At 48.1% G+C, this 21,014-nt stretch overlaps 1 long non-coding RNA gene across 1 annotated transcript; it reads right to left on the bottom strand.

Moving 5' to 3' along the window:
• Nucleotides 1–5,207: 5,207 nt before the first annotated feature.
• On the bottom strand, nucleotides 5,208–11,307 carry LOC123381285. The gene is made up of 2 exons (XR_006588122.1): nucleotides 11,170–11,307; nucleotides 5,208–5,410 (listed from the first exon to the last, which is right to left on the bottom strand). It is a non-coding gene; the product is annotated as an uncharacterized LOC123381285 (long non-coding RNA).
• Nucleotides 11,308–21,014: the final 9,707 nt, after the last annotated feature.

The raw sequence follows: 21,014 nt of genomic DNA, 5'->3' as shown, positions 1-21,014 counted from the left end.
TGTGTGTGGGTGTGTGTGTGTGGGTGTGAGAGAGAGAGAGAGAGAGAGAGAGAGAGAACAAGCAGGAAAGGGGCAGAGAGAGAGGGAGACACAGAATCTGAAGCAGGCTCCAGGCTCCAAGCTGTCAGCACAGAGCCTGACCTAGGGCTCGAACTCACGAACCAACTCATGACCTGAGCCAAAGTCGGCAGCTTAACTGACTCAGCCACCCAGGTGCCCCAAACCAGTGTATCTTTAAACTCTAAAACCATGCTCAGTGTGTCAAAGATGTCTTCACCCTGACAGACAACTGGGAAATGACCCCAACTGGGAATTTGATGAATTCATGTTTCCCATCTCATGCCTGTTCTGGGGCATACACTTACTGAATAGAATAAAAAAGCATAATTAACAGCACACTTGTGCTGATATTTCTCTTTTTATCTTAACTTTTGAGACTCCCATTAATCATATTTCATCAGTTCTAAGAGGCACACTTTCTCTAATTTTAACCTCTCTGCAATTGAGATGCATTTTCCAGTCTGCTGCCGGCCAGCCAGCCGGCATGATGTGGTCCATTCCTTGTGTCCAAGCAAACTTGGTCGTGGCTGTTCAAACTGTCGTCACTTCCGCTGAGTTATGCACACTGCGGGTCCTTCACAGGTTGATTTTTTTATTAAAATTAAAAAAAAATATATTTATTTACTTTTGAGAGAGAGAGACAGAGCACGAGCAGGGAAGGGGCAGAGAGAGAGGGAGACACAGAATCTGAAGCAGGCTCCAGGCTCCGAGCTGTCGGCACAGAGCCCGACTCGGGGCTCGAATCCACAGACCGTGAGATCATGACCTGAGCCAAAGTCGGAAACTTAATCAACTAAGCCACCCAGGTGCCCCCACAGGCTGATTTTAGTTGCTGCTTAAAATGTCTTCCAAAAGATTACACTGTGATATGTTTTGGCATTGAAGTGGAAAGTTTCCCTATACCCAAAAAGGCCTCCAAGCAGAACAATGGGGTAGAGGTTGCACATTAGTGAAGCAAATGCTTGTCTTTGGGGGAATGACTCCAGTCTTCTATCCTTTTGCAAGGTAACAATCAAATTTTACTGCACCGCTAAAAAGTAAGAAACCACAGTAGATGAGGCTGTATTGCATTTTGTCACCGAGACAGCTGCCGAAGGATTTCTTGTCACATACCGAGTCAGGAAACAAGATCCGAGAGAAAGTGTCACATCCCTCAGAAGAGATGAAGGGAATTTCAGAGGAGGCATGGTGTGACCAACTAAGGTGTTAAAAAAGACTATTAAGGGGGTGCCTGGGTGGCGCAGTCGGTTAAGCGTTCGACTTCAGCCAGGTCACGATCTCGCGGTCCGTGAGTTCGAGCCCCGCGTCGGGCTCTGGGCTGATGGCTCAGAGCCTGGAGCCTGTTTCCGATTCTGTGTCTCCCTCTCTCTCTGCCTCTCGCCCGTTCATGCTCTGTCTCTCTCTGTCCCAAAAATAAATAAACGTTGAAAAAAAAATTAAAAAAAAAAAGACTATTAAGGCATTGAGTGGTAACAGAATTGCAAGAGTTTATAAAAAAATTTCTTAATTTTATGAAAAATAATGGTGCATCGAGATCAATGATGGGAGTGTGTGGCTGGCTCAGTTGGAAGGGCATGAGATTCTTGATCTCCGAGTCGTGAGTTTGAGCCCCACAATGGGTGTAGAGATGACTAAATAATAATAGTAATAAAATAGGGGCACCTGGGTGGCTCAGTCGGTTGAGCGTCCGACTTCGGCTCAGGTCATGATCTCACGGTTTGTGAGTTCGAGCCCCGTGTCGGGCTCTGTGCTGACAGTTCAGAGCCTGGAGCCTGTTTCAGAATCTGTGTCTCCCTCTCTGTCTGTCCCTCCCCTGCTCACACTCTGTCTCTCTCCGTCTCTCAAAAATAAATAAACATTAAAAAACAAAACAAAACAAAACAAAAAGAACAGGAAAAAAATAACAGTAAACTAAAAAAAAATCAATGATGGATTTAATGAAAGACAGTTGAACTCAAGTTAGTTAAATTTCTGTGATGCAATTCCACTTTCATAATCAAAGAAATCCCATACTCTAACATTGAAGTGTTGCTATATTTCTCAACACATCTAAACTATTCCTTCTGTCTTTCTGAAAATGTCTCCCAACAAGAGGTAGGAAAGGGGGAAAAGAATCCTTTCGTTCTGATACCAAAATATATACGCATGTGTTTTGTGGACGTGCAACAATAATCAGCAAAACTGTGTGTATTTCCATTAATTCAGAAATACGGATCCTAGGAATTTGTCCTGAGAAGGAAAGCTGGAGTGAGTGCAAATATTACAGATCCTAGAAATTTATCCTGAGTAAGAAAGCCAGAGTGACTGCAAGTATTTAGTTGCTGGGATGCTTACCTCAGCTTTGTTTATAAGAATGAAACACGAGAAATCATTTACACGTGCGTCAATAGGAGACAAGTAAATATAAGACATCCATATAATGGAATAGCGGAGTCGGCGGACATCCAGAACGAAGTCAGTGTTTCTTGGCGTGGAAAGGTACTCATGGTGTATAATAATAAAAAAGAGGATACAAGCCAAGCTTGATACCATTTTTGTAAAATAGTAATTTTCATAGTGGTAGTAATAATAATGATAAGGTCTCTATTCAAAATATGAATGTGGAAGAGAAAACAAATGAATTATAATAGTAGTTACCTTCTCTGAAAGGGGGGAATGTGAGTGATTATTTTCTTCTGAGTTTCTAATTTTCCTTCAAAACACATTTTTATATAGGGATGCCTGGGTGGCTCAGTGGGTTTAAACGTCCGACTTCGGCTCAGGTCCTGATCTCACAGTTTGTGGGTTTGAGCCCCACGTCGGGCTCTGTGCTGACAGCTCAGAGCCTGGAGTCTGCTTCGGATTCTGTGTCTCCCTCTCTCTCTGCCTCTCCCCCACTTGCGTTCTGTCTCTCTCTCTCAAGAATAAACATTAAAAAATATTTTTATAGAGTTAAAAATAATAAGGAGAGGGGGCAAAAAAGGAATTGATGTAAATCCTGTGAGACGAAATGAAGACGAGCCGCCAGTGAAGGCTTCCTCTGTGACGTCTCTAAATGTCCACAGTCTCCTATTCCAGTAATGACTTTGTCTGCTGAAAAAAATCCTCATCATACCACTAATGAAAGCATTTTGGTGGCAAATATATTTAGTTTGGTAAACTAAGGCTGCAGTAATGGAAGCCTCGGGTGACTGTTTGCATTTGGGGGGGACGTCAGGGAGGGCTTTGCCCACTTGCCAAGTTTGTAAATACTCCCTGCTTGGATGAATATTTCTTTCTTTTGCCTTTCCTCTCCATCCCCTGTAGGAGGGAGGAAGCTTTTGTTTTGGCCACCAGCAATTTCTTTCTCAGTGGGTGTGCGTAGGAGAATGCAGCAGGGAGGTGGTGAGAACTGGAAGGTTTGTGTTCCCCACAACACTCATATGTTGGGGCCCCAACCCCCAGGTTGGCTGTGTTTGCACGTGGGGCTTCCAAGGAAGTAACTATAGTTAAGTGGGGTCAAAAGGGTGGGGCCCGGATCTGATAGGATTGGTGTCTTTATAAGCTCACTGTGTGCGCGCACACACGTGCACACACACGTGCACGCAGGAAAGGCTGTGTGAGGACACGGCTGTCTGCAAGCGAAGAAGGCAGGTCTCACCAGACACCAAATCAGCAGCACCTTGATCTCGGACTTCCAGCCTCCAGAGCTGTGAGCACTAAATTTCCAGTGTTTAAATCACCAGTCTGTGGCATTCTGGGTAACCGTGCATCTGTTCTGGCTGCCTCTCTGAGACCCTGAGATTTCTCCTGGCCTGAAGGCAGAGATCATTGTTCCTGATCAACGCCCGAGATGTTTGGACCCTCATCCCCTCTGCTGCCCCCTGCTCACCTTCTTCACTTGAGTCTCCCTCTTCACGCCAAGGGTGTTCTGGCAAACCATTCTCACTGCTGCCTTGTTTTGCAAACGCTGGTCTCTCGACCGGGGTGTCATCCCCTTCCTGCCCCCTCTCCCCAGTCCACACAAGTCTCTCCCTGCTCTTGCCTCACGACCATCATAAGATGTGCGTGCCTGTGTCACTCAGTGGACCCTTGAGTTGATTTGCTCCCTGCCAGGAACTGTGTCTTGCTCTTCGTTTTATCCCCAGGATCTAGAAAAGTCTGGCATATAGGAAGCACTCATTAAATATGTGTTATAGAATACATGAAGATGAATGAGGAACTCATGAGTGCTTGGCCCACAACAACCCCAGATTCTTGGACTTTCTGAAATAATCTAATCTAACAGTTACCAGACTCATTGGTCTCTGGATCCCTTGACACTCTTAAAAATCACTGGGGACCCCCAAAGAGTGTGCTTGTGTGGTTATATCTGCCATTATGTGCCATATTAGAAATTAAACTGATAGATTTTTAAAATATATATTTATAAATCCATTTAAAAACAATAATAGGCCCACTAAATGCTCAGAGAGGTTATGTCAGTTGCCCAAGATCACACAGCTGGCTAGGAGTAGAAACTGGAATTCAAACCCAGAGTTCTGTGTTTGAGTTTTGGCTCAGTCCATTATCCACATTCCGGGAACAAAACTAAAAGCTTGTGAGTTGAAAAAAATGAAGAGGGCAGGCTTCTCTCAAAATGTAGCCTTCCCTCAAAGCCCAGAATGGGGAGGAATACCCCACAGGGTCAAGGGCAGAGCTGGAGGGTCAGGACTCTGGCCAAAGTTGGAGGTGAATCTTGGTGGACTTTCCTCAGATCTCATAAGAGATGCACTGAGGCCAATCCACCAAAAATTCCACCAAAAATCCATGAAAAATCAAATCTATGATATGTAGTTCTCTGAAAAATAAAAATGCTAACGACCAATTGTTCAAATCAAATTTTCCAATTTTTCTAAACTTTATTTAGGGGAATTCTCATCAAGTATTGTTAACGAATATCAACATACTCCTCTTGAATGTAGCCAATGACTACATTCTTCTACATACGGTATTTTAATATGCTCACTGATAATCTTCAGTGAATTTATACTTCTCGAATACTCTTATCAAAAAATTTATTCAAGATATTTTAATTATATTCAAGACTCTAAGATATTCAAGAATATATTCTTCATTAGAAGATAGTCATAAGAGAGTTAAACAGCTCCCATGATATTTAGCTTTTAGACAAAGTGAGCTGCTGAGAATATATTTTAGACCAATTTATTAAGAAGGCCATATTCATAGTCACTGAACATCTTCAAGAAAGCTAGTCTTCAAGGCATGTTTGGTAAATTTAGCAAGCTGGTGAGTTGGTGATCTGGCTTTGAGCATGTAATGGTCCGAGGCTCTTCTGCCCGTCTGAGACTGTGCATCTCTCGATTCTGGGAAGACGTGGGAGGGACAAGTCCTGTTACAAGGATAAGAGAACATTATGCCCCCAAACACCACCTTCACCTCCGTGAGAGGGAAAAATACAGAAGAGAAAAGGAGAGAGAGGCGCTCATGGTGGCTGCAACATACTGTCAAGGACTTTGTAAACATTATTTCTTTTAATCAACCCAAGGAGTTGAAATGAAAATTACCCTTTTTCCTAGTGAGAACACTGAGCCTCAGACACGACAAGTGACTTTCTCAACATTCTCCAGTTACTCAAGGGCAGAATGGGAGTATGAACTCAGGTGGAGTGGGGATTTGAACTCAGGCAGAGTAGGGGATATGAATTCAGGTGGAATAGAGGATATGAATTCAGGCAGAGTAGGGATTTGAACTCAGGCAGAGGGGGCACATGAACTCAGGCAGAGTAGAAGATAGGAATTCAGACGTGGAGGATATGAACAAAGGCAGAGTAGGGATTTGAACTCAGGCAGAGTAGGGGATATGAACTCAGAGAGAGTGGGGGTTACAAACTCAGATGGAGTAGGGGATTTGAACTCAGGCACTGAGATTTCAGAACCAGGGGCCTGGGCCATTGGACTGCACATTCTTCCACAAAGATGAAAAAGAATCAGTGAACAGAGAAACAAATGTATGGAGGCATGGGGCTTTGCAATGAAGGAATTTGGGAGCTGTAAGGGCATTTGATGGCATGTCCATTTGGATGTTGGAGGAACCAAGAGAGAAAGCCGGAGAAGGAACTTATGAGTTACATGGACAAGCCCCCTTTCCTTTCTCTTTGCCATCTGGAAGTGAAGATGATGGAAATTCCGATGATCTACTTGTCTATTTATTTGTCCCATTGTCACTCAGAGCTTAGATTCAGCTATATTATGTTCCCTGAGACATAAGAAAAAGCTAAGCAGAGAACCATGGGAGACCAATGTTAGCCACTGGCATAGAAGGTTGCAATGCTTCAAGCAGCCACGTTACAGTTTTCCAAAATACTCACCGCGTTCTTTCAAGGGGGAAAAAAGCCCTTTTATTTTGTTCTTTATTATCCAAGTAAGACACACATTGCCTATATATTGCTGATAAACAAACAAGATACATATAAGCTAAAATAATAAAACAGAAATCACCAATAAATCTTCCCTCCCCTACTCCAAAAAATCATTGTTAATAATGGATATATTTTCCCCCAGGGCTTTTGTTTTTATGCAATTTTCAAATGGGATCGCATTGCACATGTTATTTTGTAACCTGATTCTTTCATTATTAAGATCCTGTTCAAAAAAACAAAAACAAAACAAATCCCAACTTCACTTCATTTTTATTAATTGCAGATTTCCGATTGTTGATGATTTTATTCTCTGTCCCCAAAGAGGTGAGAGACGTGGCGATGAGGACTTACCTGGGGTGTTGGCTGACAGAGTCAGGGACCCTCAGATGGGACTTAAGAGGGTTTAGTGGGTGGGTCTTTAAGGAGGGGCCACTTGCAGTGGGTCCCTGGCTAGTCAGGGCTCAGGAGTCTTCCTATGGGGAAAGTCTGGGAGCCCTTACAATAATATCCTGCCAGTGGCTTGGGGCTGTGGGCAGGTGCCCTCACCTTCTTAGGCTCCTCTGTCAAATGGGGCCGTTTGGAGAATTGTATGTAACAAACCCAGTGCGAGCCCCTTCTCCCTCTGAGATCAAACACAGACATCTCCAGTGATGCTGGAGAGTGTGCAAGCCCCTCCCAAGGACAATGGGATTTTAGTAGAGTTTGGCAGCATGCGGCAGAACTCGGCAAGGCAGCGTGACCAGGCTCCTCTGAACGGCGGGAGCTTGGCTCTGAGACCCTGGTACCCTGGACCTCAGCATCCTTTCTCTCCCCACGGAGGTCGTGGTCTCGCAGTTCACGGGTTTGAGCCCGGAATCATGCTCTACTTCGTCAGTACAGAGCTTGGGATTCTCTCTCTCTCCCTTTCTCTCTCTCTGGCCCTCCTCTACTTATACTCTCTCTTTCTCAAAATAAATTAATTTTTAAAAAACTTAAAAAAAAAAAAGAATAGACATCCTCAAAGTAGTCATTTTCCCATGCAAAAGAAAGTCCTGGACAGTAACTTATTTCTAGCCTGTTAGTGAGAGAATGTTTACTTTAAAAACTCTCCACAATGCCTGGCACATAGGAAGCACTCCATATGTTCTATTACTAGAAGTCTGATCATTTTTTTGAAAAAAGTTTATTTATTTGGGGTGGGGGGGGAGGGGCAGAGAGAGGGAGACAAAGAATCCCAAGTGGGCTCAGCACTGTCAGCACAGAGCCTGACTCGGGGCTCGAACTCACAAACCTTGAGATCATGACCTGAGCCCAGATCAAGAGTTGGACACTTAACCCGCTGAGCCACCCAGAGCCCCTTGATCATTTTTAAAGGCATAGAAAGCATGAGGACTTTGCTTCTGGGTATCGGTGGCAAGTCTGAGGCAAACACGGTTCTGCGAAGAGACCCTCTCTCCCCTCCCACCCCCCGCCCCTCCCCCCTCCCACTGGAACCAGCCCCGGGCAGGGTGCTGGCTGGGGAGTGTTTTCGTACCCCCTCACCGCCTGAAGACAGCCAGGGTGTCACCAGGCAGATAAATGTGCTCCTCCTCTCCTGCTGAAATTGGCATGTCCGGTGTGGGGCCTCGATGATTTATTTACCGGTGACAGTTCTGCTCAGGGGTAGAACTGCCCTGGTTTGCTGACTGGTTCATTCATTTGTCTTTGTTGGCAGTGCAGGCCCCGTGGGATCCCCATCTTAGCTCCTGCCAACGCCTTATTCCTTCTGGATCTCGCTGCTCACACGGAGGGGGTAGGCACGAGGTGCTTGTGGTAGGTTTGCCTCCCCACCGGCAGCCGCACCCTCTTGGGTCTGCTTCGGGTGGGGAGGTCCCTGGGATGGTGCTGGAGGTGGAGGGCATCCGTGGCATTAGAGAAACCACGTCTTACAATCGTGGACCTTTTTAAGATGCGACAGGAGTCAGATTGCTCTGGGCTCAAATACTGTCTCTGCTATTTATTAGTTGTGTGGCCTCAAGCAAATGGCCTGACCTCTCTGATCCTTGAATTCCTCGTCCGTTATGAGGGAATAATAATACCCATTTCCCTCTATCTCGTGAGGATAGAATACCTAAAGCACCTGACACATAGTAAAGTGAGCCTGACATATGTAGGAAGCTCTTAATAAAAGGCACCTATTATTCCTATCTGTATCCTCATTATTATTCCCCTGGGCTCACAGCTGGTCCCTGGAGAAAAGGGAGTGTTTCCTTTAGGCCTTTGAGATACCAGAGCAGGAAGCAACTTACAGGACAAGCCGGAGAACTGGGTTGAAGATCTGACTCCCTATACTTTCTCTACGTGAGATCTTTTTTTTTTAAAGTTTATTTTTATTTTAAGAGAGAGAGGGGGAGGGGCAGAGAGAGGAAGGAGAGAGAGAGAGAGAGAGAGAGAGAGAGAGAGAGAATCCCAAGCAGATTCCACAGTCAGTGCAGAGCCCCAACACAGGGCTCAAACTCACCAACCTCGAGATCATGACCTGAGCCGAAACCAAGAGTTGGACACTCAACTGACTGAGCCACTCAGGTGCCCCTTATCTGTGTGAGACCTTGAGGCAAGGTACTCTGAGCCTCCGTGTTCCCCATCTGTCAAATGGGGATAATAAAATGAGCTACGTCATGGAAAATATCTGGCCTCAGGGGCATTTCACAAAGATCCATTTTCTTCTACCTTGCAAAATGCTTTACAATTTACAAAGGGTCGTGACAGTCATTATGTGATTCCCACCGAGACACTGGACCCCCATGGATGGATCATAATCCCTGACTCATGGAAGCTCAGGGGCTCAGGGAAGTGAGGCCAATTGTCCCAACTCGTATTCATTCATTTATTTAACAAATATTTATGGAGTGTCTGCTGCATACCAGCTTCTGATATGTCAGTGAACAAAACAGGCAAAAAATATCCTTATCTTCACAGAGCTTACATTCTAGGGGTGCAACACAGACAACAAACAATGGAAATAATAAATGCATAAATTAGATAACATGTTAGAAAATGACAAGTCTTGGGTGCCTGGGTGGCTCAGTCGGTTAAGCGTTTGACTTCAGCTCAGGTCATGATCTCACAGTCCGTGAGTTCGAGCCCCACGTCGGGCTCAGTGCTCACAGCTCGGAGCCTAGAGCCTGCCTCGGATTCTGTGTCTCCCTCTCTCTCTCTGCCCCTCCCCTGCTCATGCTCTGTCTCTCTCTCTGTCTCAAAAATAAATAAAAACATTAAAAAAAATTTTTTTAATAAAAAAAAAGAAAATGACAAGTCTTATGGAAAAAATAGATCCTGATGAGGGGGCTCAGGAATGATGGATGAAGGAGAGGTGGGCTATAGTTTTAAAGAGGGAGTCCAGGATGAGCCTCAAGAAGAAAGTGACAGCTGAGCAAATGCTTGAAGGAGATGAGAGTGCCAGCCACGCAGAAGGAGGAAGAGCATTCCAGGAAGAGAGAAGAGCATATGCAAAGGCCCTGAGGCAGCAGTGTGCCTGAGGTGCTCACAGAAGAGCGAGGGGTGGAGTGGGGAAAGTGGGAAGGGGTGAGGTTGGAGGGGCACAGAGGTAATGCAATGTGTGTGCAGAGAGAATCCTTTAGGGCTTTGTAGCCATAATAAGGACTACAGCTTTTATTCTGAATGAATTAAGGAGTTTAGGAGGGTTTGAATAAAGTTGAGTCATGGTCTGAGTAATATTTTCCCAAGATCACTCTGACTGTCGTGGATGAATTGACCGTGGGGTATCCAGCAGCAGAGGGATGTATAAACAAAATGTGGTGTATCCATACAATGAGGTATTATCCAGTCATAGGAAGGAATGAAGTTCTGGCACCTGCTACGGCAGGGACAAACTTGAAGACATGACGTGAGGTGACAGCAGTCAGACACAAAAGGACAACTATTACAGGATTCCACTTCTATGAGCTATCTAGAGGAAGCTCATTCACAGAGATAAAAAGTAGGTTAGAGATTACCAGGGACCGGAGGAAGGAGAATGGAGAGCCAACCGCTTAACGCCTACAGAGTTCCATTTGCAGTGATGAAGAGGTTTTGGAACTAGATAGTGGTGATGGTTGCATTATTTTTTTTTTAAAGTTTATTTATTTGTTTTGAGAGAGACAGAGACAGTGCGAGTAGGGGAGGGGCAGAGAGTGAGGGAGAGAGATTCCCAAGCAGGCTTCAGGCTGCCAATGCAGAGCCCGGCACGACGCTCGAACTCTCGAAACCGTGAGATCATGACCTGAGCCGAAATCAAGAGTCGGAGGTTAACCGATGGAGCCACCCAGGTGCCCCATGACGCTTGCATTATTAATTCTGTGCATTGATGCCACTGGATTGTGCACTTGGGTTAAATGGCAAATTTTGTATATATTTTATTTACCACCATGAAAATATTTTTTTTTCAACGTTTATTTATTTTTGGGACAGAGAGAGACAGAGCATGAACGGGGGAGGGGCAGAGAGAGAGGGAGACACAGAATCGGAAACAGGCTCCAGGCTCTGAGCCATCAGCCCAGAGCCTGACTCGGGGCTCGAACTCACGGACCGCGAGATCGTGACCTGGCTGAAGTTGGACGCTTAACAGACTGCGCCACCCAGGCGCCCCCACCATGAAAATATTTTTTAAAAAATTGTGGGGACAAGGGTGGAAGATGCTGTAGCATCTGTGGGCTCAGATCACGGTGGAGGCAGGTCAGAGGTGTTCAGATGCCCGCACACTTGGGACTTACGTGTTTCCTGACAGGTTCCAGATAGAACTAGTGATTCCCAGGGCCGTGCTGGAACCCGGGTCTCCGGAACCTTCCCTAGGATCCCAGGACCACACAGCGAGTGTTTTGTGCTCACTGCGGGTCACACGCGCCCAGCCTCCCAAGGCTTTCCACTCCTGGTCGCCCTGCCAAGACTGGATGTTGGATGGCTCTGGGTCCCTTCGGGGCACATAGTGGTAACTATGTAGAGGAGAGGTTCTGGGCTGGAGCCCTTGCGGACGTCAGTGGCCCCCAACCACCACCACATCCTGGACTCGCACCAGTCCTGCCCTGGAAGCTATCTAGGAGTTGGCAGGTCCCCTCTGTTTTGTTGCATCACTCTGGTTGTCTAGGAGATTAGCCCAGATTAGGAACTGGGTGGAGCAAAGTGGATCAGATGAGCTCACGGACAACACTGTTGCTGTTTGCACGGGGGACCTTAGTAACCGGCCAGGAAGCGCTTGGCCCAAATCTTGTTCCTCCTGAATTCGGGCACATGGACAGGGGCTCCTGGGAGAACTGAGCATGGGTTATGGGCTCAGACAGTCCCACGTTCAAATTCGAGCTCTGCTTCCTACTTCCTGTGTGACTTTGGGCAGATTGCTTCTCTTCTGATTCCCCATTTTCCTCCAGTTGAGGATACTACCCACCTCTGGGACTTCTAAGGACTAAGTGATAAGCAGGTGGATGAATGTTGTAAAGTGACCACACCTGGACAGAGAAGACTCATGTGACAGAGGACGTCAGAGTATGTACAATGCCTGGTGACCGGCTGATAAGAAGGGGTGTGTGTTAATGCCTTGTTCTAAAGTGGCAGAGGAAGGGAGGGAGTGGTCTGCAAGAAGAGACACTGAATTCTTTTTTGCAGGTGGGGAGTTTGAGAAGCCCCTGCACGGAAATGTCCAGGAGGCATTTGGAGCTCCAGAGAGCTGATCTGGGCCAGAAAGAGGGATTGGGTGTGCTAGCTTAGACAAGATGGCTGGTGGGGCTACGGAGTGTGTAGAATAATCCCAGGGAGACTCACAGGGAGCTTAGGACAGGGTTCCCAGCGTCACTGGATCTGTGGGATGGTTCCGGGAGACAGAGGCTCAACGGAAGAGGCGGGAGGACTTTCCCAGCATCACGGAAGGAGTCAGTCATCGAGCTGGACTAGATGTCCGGGTTTCACCTTGCAGTGGAAATGCCCCTCACCCGCCGTCCGTCCCTCTCCCTCTCTCTGTCCCTCTCCCTCTCTCTGTCCCTCTCCCTCTCTCTGTCTCTCTCCCTCTCTCACTATAATAGCAGCTGATGTTTGTCATCTTCAAGTGAAAGAAATAGACTCCGCCTAATTCAGGGGAAAAGGATGTGGTGTAGCTCAAATAATTGACAGGAAAACTAAGCACTGGACCCCAGGAAGGCCAGGAAGGGGGCCACTCCAGGGATCTAGGAAGTAAGAAAAATGAACATCTCTTCAGGGGACTGTCACTGGGATGAATCAGCTTCAGCTACTTCCCATCCCAGAATCTTTGCAAAAATGTCACATTCCCATGAGAAAGGCCTTGATAGGTTTAGCTTGGGACAGGGCTCTTTGATGGAAAGTCCCTGCAAAGCCACACATAATCACGAGCTATCGAGGGGCTGAGACCAGAGGAAAGGGTCACAGATGCTGCCAGGCAGAAGCCCTAGGTAAGCACCCCAGGGACCTGCACAGGGCCCTCCGGGGCCTCCGGTACGGAGCTTAAAGAGCATCCCTGGAGACTTGAGCACAGATGCATGTGATGGGGCAACGTGATTCATTCATCACTACCCACCTAGGCCTGGCAGGGCCCCAAAGGCGGGACAGGGTAGCTTTAACGAGAGGAGGAAGCACAAAACAAGACCTCAGCCGTGCAGACTAGTCATTAGATCGAGGGCCGGGTAGGGGAAGGCGTCTATATTGCCAGGAATTGCTCTAGTATTTTACATATCTTAACTCATTTATTCCCCACCGCAGCTCTACAGGACATTCTCTCATCACCCCTGTGTCGTTGCCCGCAAGCCAGAGGCACAGAGAAGTTAAGATCTTCTCCCAGGGTCACCCAGTAAATGGTGGGGCAGAATTCAAACTAGCGCAGTCCCTGTATGCAGACTGTGTACATAATGATTTCTCCATATGGCTCTGCAAATGCCACGTTGTAGGAGAGGAAGTGAAATCTGTATCAGGTGATGCATTACATCAAAGCATCCCTTACAAGAATCGAGTCTTAGATTTAACCACTCGGTCTGCCTTTCGTTGTCTCAAAGGCAATACATTCTCTATGCAGAATATTTGGAAAACCCAAAAACGCACAAAGGAAAAAAAAATAACTTGAACATCCACCTTCTTCAAAAAAAAAAACCCAAAACACCTTATTTTTAATGTTTATTTAATTTTGAGAGAGAGAGAGAGAGAGAGTGCACGTGCAAAAACAGGGGAGGGGCAGGGAGAGAGGGAGACACAGGATCCAAAGCCGGCTCCAGGCTCTGAGCTGTCAGCACAAAGCCCGACGCGGGGCTCCAACTCACAAGCCGTGAGGTCATGACCTGAACTGAAGTCGGCCGCTTAACCAAATGAAGCCACCCAGAGGCCCCCCAAAATAACAACTTTTACACAAATGTATAACAACTAAATAACTAAAAAGCAGCTGCAATTCTCTTTTTCTTTTAAATGGACTATCCTCCGTACTGATTATCTGAGGCCAGCTTTCCCCGTGTGCTATTTCCGCAACACTAAATCATCTCCAGGAGCGTGAGAGTTAATGGCTGCGTACTTGTTCCCAATGTATGGAAGGACCATCATCTGTCTACCGAACCCCGTACCTTGAGCCGTTTTGTCATTTCCAATTCTTCGTGAGTATAAATGCAGCAGAGACGCTGCCAGCGGTCTGCTCGGATTTCCTCTACACCTTTTTCTGTCTGTGCACACCTCGCCAGGCTGCTGGGTACCCTTGTGACACAGATTTGCATCTGTGACTCTTTGCAGAACTGTCCTGGGGCTACTAGGACCACTTTGCTCACAGGGTCAAGGAGCCTGATGTCTGCACACTCCACTCCCATCCTGGAGGAGACCTTAGCCAATGAGTGTTGGCATGCAAGAATTAAAGCCCAGATCCCTTGATTCAGGTTGAAACAGACTCTGATCTGTTCTAGGTTCCTTTACAATGGGTCCCAGAAGTAGCCTACAGCAGAAGTGACAGCATGCCATATTCAAGGCTACATAGATCACAAAAGACATGTCAGGCCTCCCTGCCTCATGCTCCCTCTGGGGCCACTTGCTCCGAGGGAAGCTAACTGCCGTGCCTTGAGGACACTCAACCAGCCCCATTGGAAGGCCCATATGGTGAGGGACAGAGGTCTCCGGCCAACAGGCATTACAGCAAGCTCAGAAGCAGACCCTCCGGCCTCAGTCAAACCTCCAGATGACGGCGGCCCCAGCTGACATGGTGACACAATGTAATGAGACACAGACAAGAACCACCTGGCTGAACCTCAGCCAAATACCTGAACCTTAGAAACTGTGCAATAATGTTTATTGTTTTAGGTCAGTACGTTTGAGGACTAATCTGTTATCCATCAAGAGCTATGGCCTGTTCTTGCCTTTTGCAGCTCTCAATGCACATTGCCAGATTAAAGAAGTACATTTAAACAAATTTTTAAAAAATGTTTATTTATTTTTGAGAGAGAGAGAGACAGAGCATGAGCAGGGGAGGGGCAGAGAGAGAGGGAGACACAGAATCTGAAGCAGGCTCCAGGCTCCGAGCTGTCAGCACAGAGCCCGATGCAGGGCTTGAACCCACGAACTATGAGATCATGACCTGAGCCTAAGTTGGCCGCCCAACCGACTGAGCCACCCAGGCACCCCTAAAGAAAGACATTTAAGTTGGTCTACCCCAGCACTTTCCAAAATTATATGGCAGTTGAACACACCCCATTTCTTTTTCTTTTTACGGAACTCACTTGGGGAGCTGCCAATCTAGTGTGAAATCTTGGACGTACCCAGAGATTCTCAATTTCTGTCACTTCTGCAAAGACATTATTTGCCCTCCAACAACCGCGTCCGTGCCGGCTCGGATCTGAGGGTCTGACGGGCGCGTGTGTGCGCACAAGCATGCACAGCTATCGGCAGGAAGTTCTGTCATCCTGTCTGCTGTGGATTTTAGAAGCTGTCACTGTCAGGACCAGAACAAGCCCATCTGTCACGCAGCTCTGACAGAGCACAAACAGGCATAGGAAAAATGAAATCGTCCCGTGGTATCAGGTCACGAGGCATCGTTTCCAAGACAGCTGGCCACTGCCTTTCTTCTGCTCTCCCTGCTCTCCTGAGCTGCCGAGGTAGTGTCCTCTGTAGTTAATAAACTTTTTGCTCATCTTCCCAGCCACCTTCTGGGGGATACTCAGGGTGGCAACAAAGGAGTCCCACTTTACAGATGAAGACACAGAGGATTAAGGGTTCTGTCTTTTCCAAGATACACGTCTACTTGGACGCCAGAAACTCTTACCCCTTCGCCCGCCACCTGCTCCCTGGCTCAGGTAACACAGTGATTTGGCACCAGTCTGCCGGAGTTTAAAATGGTCTTAGCTTCTGTGCCACTTCCCAGCTGCAGGACCTTGGGCACATTTCTGGATCGTTGCAGTTTGGCTATAGATTAAATGGAAAACGGGAGGTGAAGGGCACAGACAACACCCATTTGGTAATTGCTATTGTTGTTAATACTAATCCTTGGGGTTTCCACCTTTGACATCAGTTCTTCCTGTTAGCCCCTGATAACCCTCCCAACCTCTGTGGACAGAATCCAAGCTTTCTCTGGGCTCCTCCTGTGAGGCCCCCGTCCCAGCACCTTGTTCTCCAGTGGTTCCTAACCCTGGCAGCCAGTTTGAATCCCCCGGGGGAGCTTTTAAAAAATATCCACGCCGGGGCACCTGGGTGGCTCAATCGGTTGAGCATCGACTTCGTCTCAGGTCATGATCTCGCGGTTTGTGAGTTCAAGCCCCGCGTCGGGCTCTGTGCTGACAGCCTGGAGCCTGCTTTGGATTCTGTGTCTCCTTCTCTCTCTGCCCCTCCCCCACTTGTGCTCTGTCTAACAACAATAAATAGATGTAAAAAAAATTTAAAAAAACATATCCATGCCCAGGCTGCACCCCCACCCCCCCACTCCTAGGCCACTAACACCAGAATTTCTTGAAATGCTTCTAGAGCATGAGCTCACCCTTACCCTTCCCTTGGGCCAGTGAGAGGTGCTGGAGGCTGGGTGTCTGGGCTCCAGCCGAGGAGAGAATCTCAGCACCTCCGCTTGGGACCTGGAGGGGGAAAAGCATGAAGCCAGCCAAGCCGGGTTCTGAGGGAACCTGCTTCCAAGTCTTCCCGGGAGGAAAATGCTACGGCCAAACCGTCAGTGTGTTCTCGGCCCCTTCCCTCTGTCCCTCCCTCTGTGTTCTCTTTTTAAATGAACCCTCTCCACACTTTTGCAAGATATCCAACACTAACAATGGTGCTGATAACAGGCCATGTTCTGAGCCTTTGCCGTGCCCTAAGGACTGTGCTGACGGCTGAAGGGGCTCCAACCCTCCTCCTCTTTCATTAAAAATGCCGTTTTCTCCTGACGTACAATAACAGGTTCATTCTTAGGCAGGGAGTGCGCTTGGCCACTGAGGTGGTGGAGGTGTGGCGTCTGCTTTCTTCTAGAGCTCGGACAATGGAAGCTGATATCCCTTCAATGCCCCTAATTTCTGCTTTTCTTCTCCCAAATGGAGACCTTGAGCAGTGGGAGGCAGATGCTGGGAAAGTGTCAGCTGAAGGTGCAGACTTCAGGGTCTCCAGTGGTTCAGTAACCCACCATGGGTCCCTGGAAGACCCTGGACTCAGTTTCTCAGGAGGGGCCGGGCTGAGGCCACCTGCTGCTCCCTGCTTACTGTGGCCTTGCCCTGCGCTAGCACCTGTGGGCTCAGCCTTTCACACACACCTTGGATCCTCATATCAGCCTCGCATCACGACCCTCCATTCTCGTGGGTGAAGAGACAAAACACTTGCAGAGGTCAAGTGACAAGGCGACACACACAGTGGTGTCTGAATGCAGATCCCTTCCGGCCCTATTGCTTCCTGATCTCAGAGCCCCTGCTCAGTCCTGCCCTGGAACCTGCTGTTTTCTTTGCTCGCTCATTTATTGCCTGAAACCCCATTACACCCATGAGGGCGGATTCCCACATCTGTCCTGTTCTCCAGGGTCTAGCACTGTCCCTGATACAGAGTAGGCTGGGCAGGGCGGGGTGATACTCCAAACCTTTAGCAACCGGCAGGGCCGGGCACTGACTATTCAGAATGGCCACGGCTCCCAAGGCAGTTGCTTATTCCCAGAGGGACTCGAAGGGCAGGGGAGGTATCTGTGTTTTAGAATGGAGGTTTTGTGATTATTTGGTTATGGCAAAGCCACAAGATCAGGAGATGATGGACCGTTGAAAAAGTTGCTCGTTATGCTCACAGGTCCCAAGAGGAGATGGCTTGTCACATTGCAGGGGGCTGTGTGGAGAAGCACCAGAGTCCGTTAAGAGGCAGAGGGAATGGGGAAATGTGAGCAGGAGTTTTCCCTGTGGCCTCTGCAGGAAGGAACAGGTGGGGCAGGGTAGACATGCTTAGGATCGGCTCAACTGAATATTTTCAGCCAGCTTTGGGGAGCAGGGGCTGTCTCTCAGTGTCTGGCACCTGACCTTGGATGATGAACGGCAGTGAACGGCCGGTGGATAGTGGTTCAGAGCGTAAGGCTGGGATGAAGAATGTGGTTGGTATGGGCTCTGGATTCATTGGTTTTCATACAAAAAGTGTGCCTGCAGGTGCGCCCTTTACTACCTCTGGGAATTAGCCAAGCTTGGGGGGGGGGGGGCTAGTCCCCAGGCAAGTCCCCAAGTGGTCAAAGCATCAGAATAAAAAGACATGCTTGAGACAGGCTAGGACAGTGGGGTCACCTTAGAGGCTCAGGCAGTGTTGCTTATCAAGCGGTACTGAAGTATTTCAATATTTGGACACCTGTTGCCGCCCTACCTGGGCATACAGTTGAACTGGTGCCGACCTTGAAGAAAGGCCCTCAGTGAATAGACCTTGAATCGCTGAATTGGGGGGCTGGGCCTGGAGTGTCTCCCTTTCCCCATATCTCAGTTATCCTTGGAGAATAGCCACGGCAATGCTGTTGCACGCGGCTACCCTTCCCTTTCCCTCAGGAATCTCCAGGTAGAGCACCTCTGCTTGCACCCAGGAAGGCTTGGAGCTGGGGATCAGGTGCATTATTAGCCTTGCTGCAGACAAGGTGACTCAGCCAGCCCTCAGCAACCAGACAGCAGGTCCCCCAGCAGGCCTTGAGCCTTCCACCCCTTCGACAACTCCCGGGCTCCGGACATTGTGTGGGAAGGGACCTCCCAGCAGCCCCGCCCCCTGTCAGCTCCAGGTGTTGGCTCATTTAAGAGACAGTATTGATTTTCACATTATGATGCACAACTCGTGAGGCCCCGGGTGGGGGGTGGGGGGAGAGAGAAGCCAGCGCTGATTCCGGGAATTTATTTCAAGACACATTAATTTGTTTCTTCCCTTCAAGGTCAAATCAAGGCATCTCCATATATCACCATTGGCAGCCGCTGGCTGGCAGGCAGTTGGGAGGGGGCAGAGGTGGGGGCTGAGAATAAGGCTTCCTGAGAGCCAGGTCAAGGGAGGCCGGTGAGGAAGCAGGCTCCGGGCACCCCCTGTCCCAGCATCATCATCGAAGCGAGGGCTCAGGAACAACACTCTTTCATTTCGCTGGAGATCTCCTGCAAAGGGCCGAGTCATCTAGCTTGATGTCAAGGCTTGTGTCTTTAAGCTGGAAGCTCTCAGAACTGAGATCATGCCTTTGGCCCAATTTTCCAGGGTGACCTACCCTCGCCATTCATTTGCTGACTACACATTTATTACTTGATGTCCCGAACATTGCACTTAGCACAGCAGACACAGAGGGTGGGCTTCCCACTCTCCCCACTCGGGGTCCCCCCGTTCATGAGCCCGGAAGTGGCAACGGTGGAAATAATGGCTTCGTTTTCCTCCCTCCGTCACCAGACCCTCACAGTGTAAAGGCACCCGCTATGCTGTGTCACTCGTGGTAGGTAAATATTTGTTGAACAAACATCAACGGAGTAGAAATTTTCTTCCTCCCATCCTTGAAAGTAGGACAGTTAGGGTTACTTTTGGTTTTTATGATTGTTATTACTTCTCCCGCTGCACAGACACCCAAGCTGTTATATGGTGTGCTGTGCGGATAGGGGTAAGTGAGAGGGGGGCTCTGGCCAGCCTGGTGGGAGTCTGAGCTGAGACCCTAAAGAATTAGCCAGTGAGGAGGGTGAATTAGCCAGAAAGGAATCATGGAGAGAGAGAGAACAGTGTATCCAAGGTTCTAGTAGCAAAGAGAGGGCTTGTCTGGTTGGAGGAACAGAGGGGAAGTTAGGTGCAGCTGGAGGGTGTGGGTAAGGGGTTAAGGTAGGGCAGAGAGAGATAGCCCAAGGACAGATCCCATAATGCCTTGCAAGCCTCACCTAGTGGCGGGTACTCAATCCGTCCAACAATGGGGAACCATAAAAGGATTTTAAAAGGGGCATGCCTTTCATCTGGGCTCATGTGTTCTGCTGGTGAGGCCTCTCCCCCGACCCCTACCCCTACCTGCCCAAGTCGTGCAACCCTGCCCTTATTCAAGTCTGACAGGTTCTCCCCCTCTTATGATTACCCGTCATCCCTCTCCTCCTCCCCCTGCAAAGCCCCAACTTGAAATATCATCTCTCTCCTCTTCCCACAAGGTGACGGACTCACTGAAACCACCCTTAACATTTTCTTTGTAGACAGAAAGGCAGCACGAGGTAATATTTCATAGTAAGTCTGGAGTCAGATTGCCTGGGCCCCCTACTTACCAGGTGTGTGATCTAGGGCAGCGCCCTTAACCCTTCTGTGCCTCGGCTCCCTTATCTGTAAAGTGGAGAGGAGGGTTGAACATGCCGCATAGAGTTGCTGAGCAAGAACACCGATTACACACAGGAGGCACTAACATGGTGTCTGGTACACAAGGAGTTAAGTGAGGGACAGGCATGCTTTTATCTGCCTGTTTGTTACGGATCTGTGAGCTCCTATGGGCAGAAATTGTGGCTCATTGTTTACTATATGCTTGGCTCCTAGCACAGGACTCAGCAAGTAGGTGCTCGGGAAATGTTCACTGACTTCCGCTGTCCTTTGTGGGTTTAGAGATGCCCTTGAAAATCAGCCCAGGAGCGCCTCGTTAACTCTTCCGAAAGCAAACATCTAGGTTCAAGTTCTGTTGTTATCCTGTGACTTACCAAAGCCACTTAGCGTCAGCTTTTTCATTGCAAAATGGATGTCTACTTCTCAGGGTTGTCATGGGGATTAAATGGGATTGGCTCCAGGGATAGAGTATGTGGCCCAGTTTTGGTCAATGAGATTTAAAAAAAAGTCTTCTTAGAGCCTCTGGAAAATATCTTGTGCACTTATAAGAAAGAAAGTCAGAGGAGAAGACCTTTTTTTTACCCCCACCTTTTCTTTCTATGTGTTGTCACGCAAAGATGAGATGACTGGAGCTGCTGCAGCCATCTTGCAAACATGAGGACAGATCTTGTAGACCTGTCAGAGATGGCAGAGGAAGAAGATCTCTGGGCCCTTGGTGGCATAAGAACTGAAAAAATAGCTCTGAAATCACCCCTAGACTTCTTACAAAGTTAGACACAGATGTTTATGTCATTTAAACCACTCCTCGTTGAGTATCACTGCTTGCAGCCGCAAGCATTCCCAATATTGGGTATCTAAGTGGCATAGC

Source organism: Felis catus, chromosome D3 (genome assembly GCF_018350175.1).
Source record: "Felis catus isolate Fca126 chromosome D3, F.catus_Fca126_mat1.0, whole genome shotgun sequence".
Taxonomy (NCBI): domain Eukaryota; kingdom Metazoa; phylum Chordata; class Mammalia; order Carnivora; family Felidae; genus Felis; species Felis catus.
The sequence above is the reverse complement of the archived record's forward strand: the minus strand, read 5'-3'. Positions and strand labels throughout refer to the sequence as shown.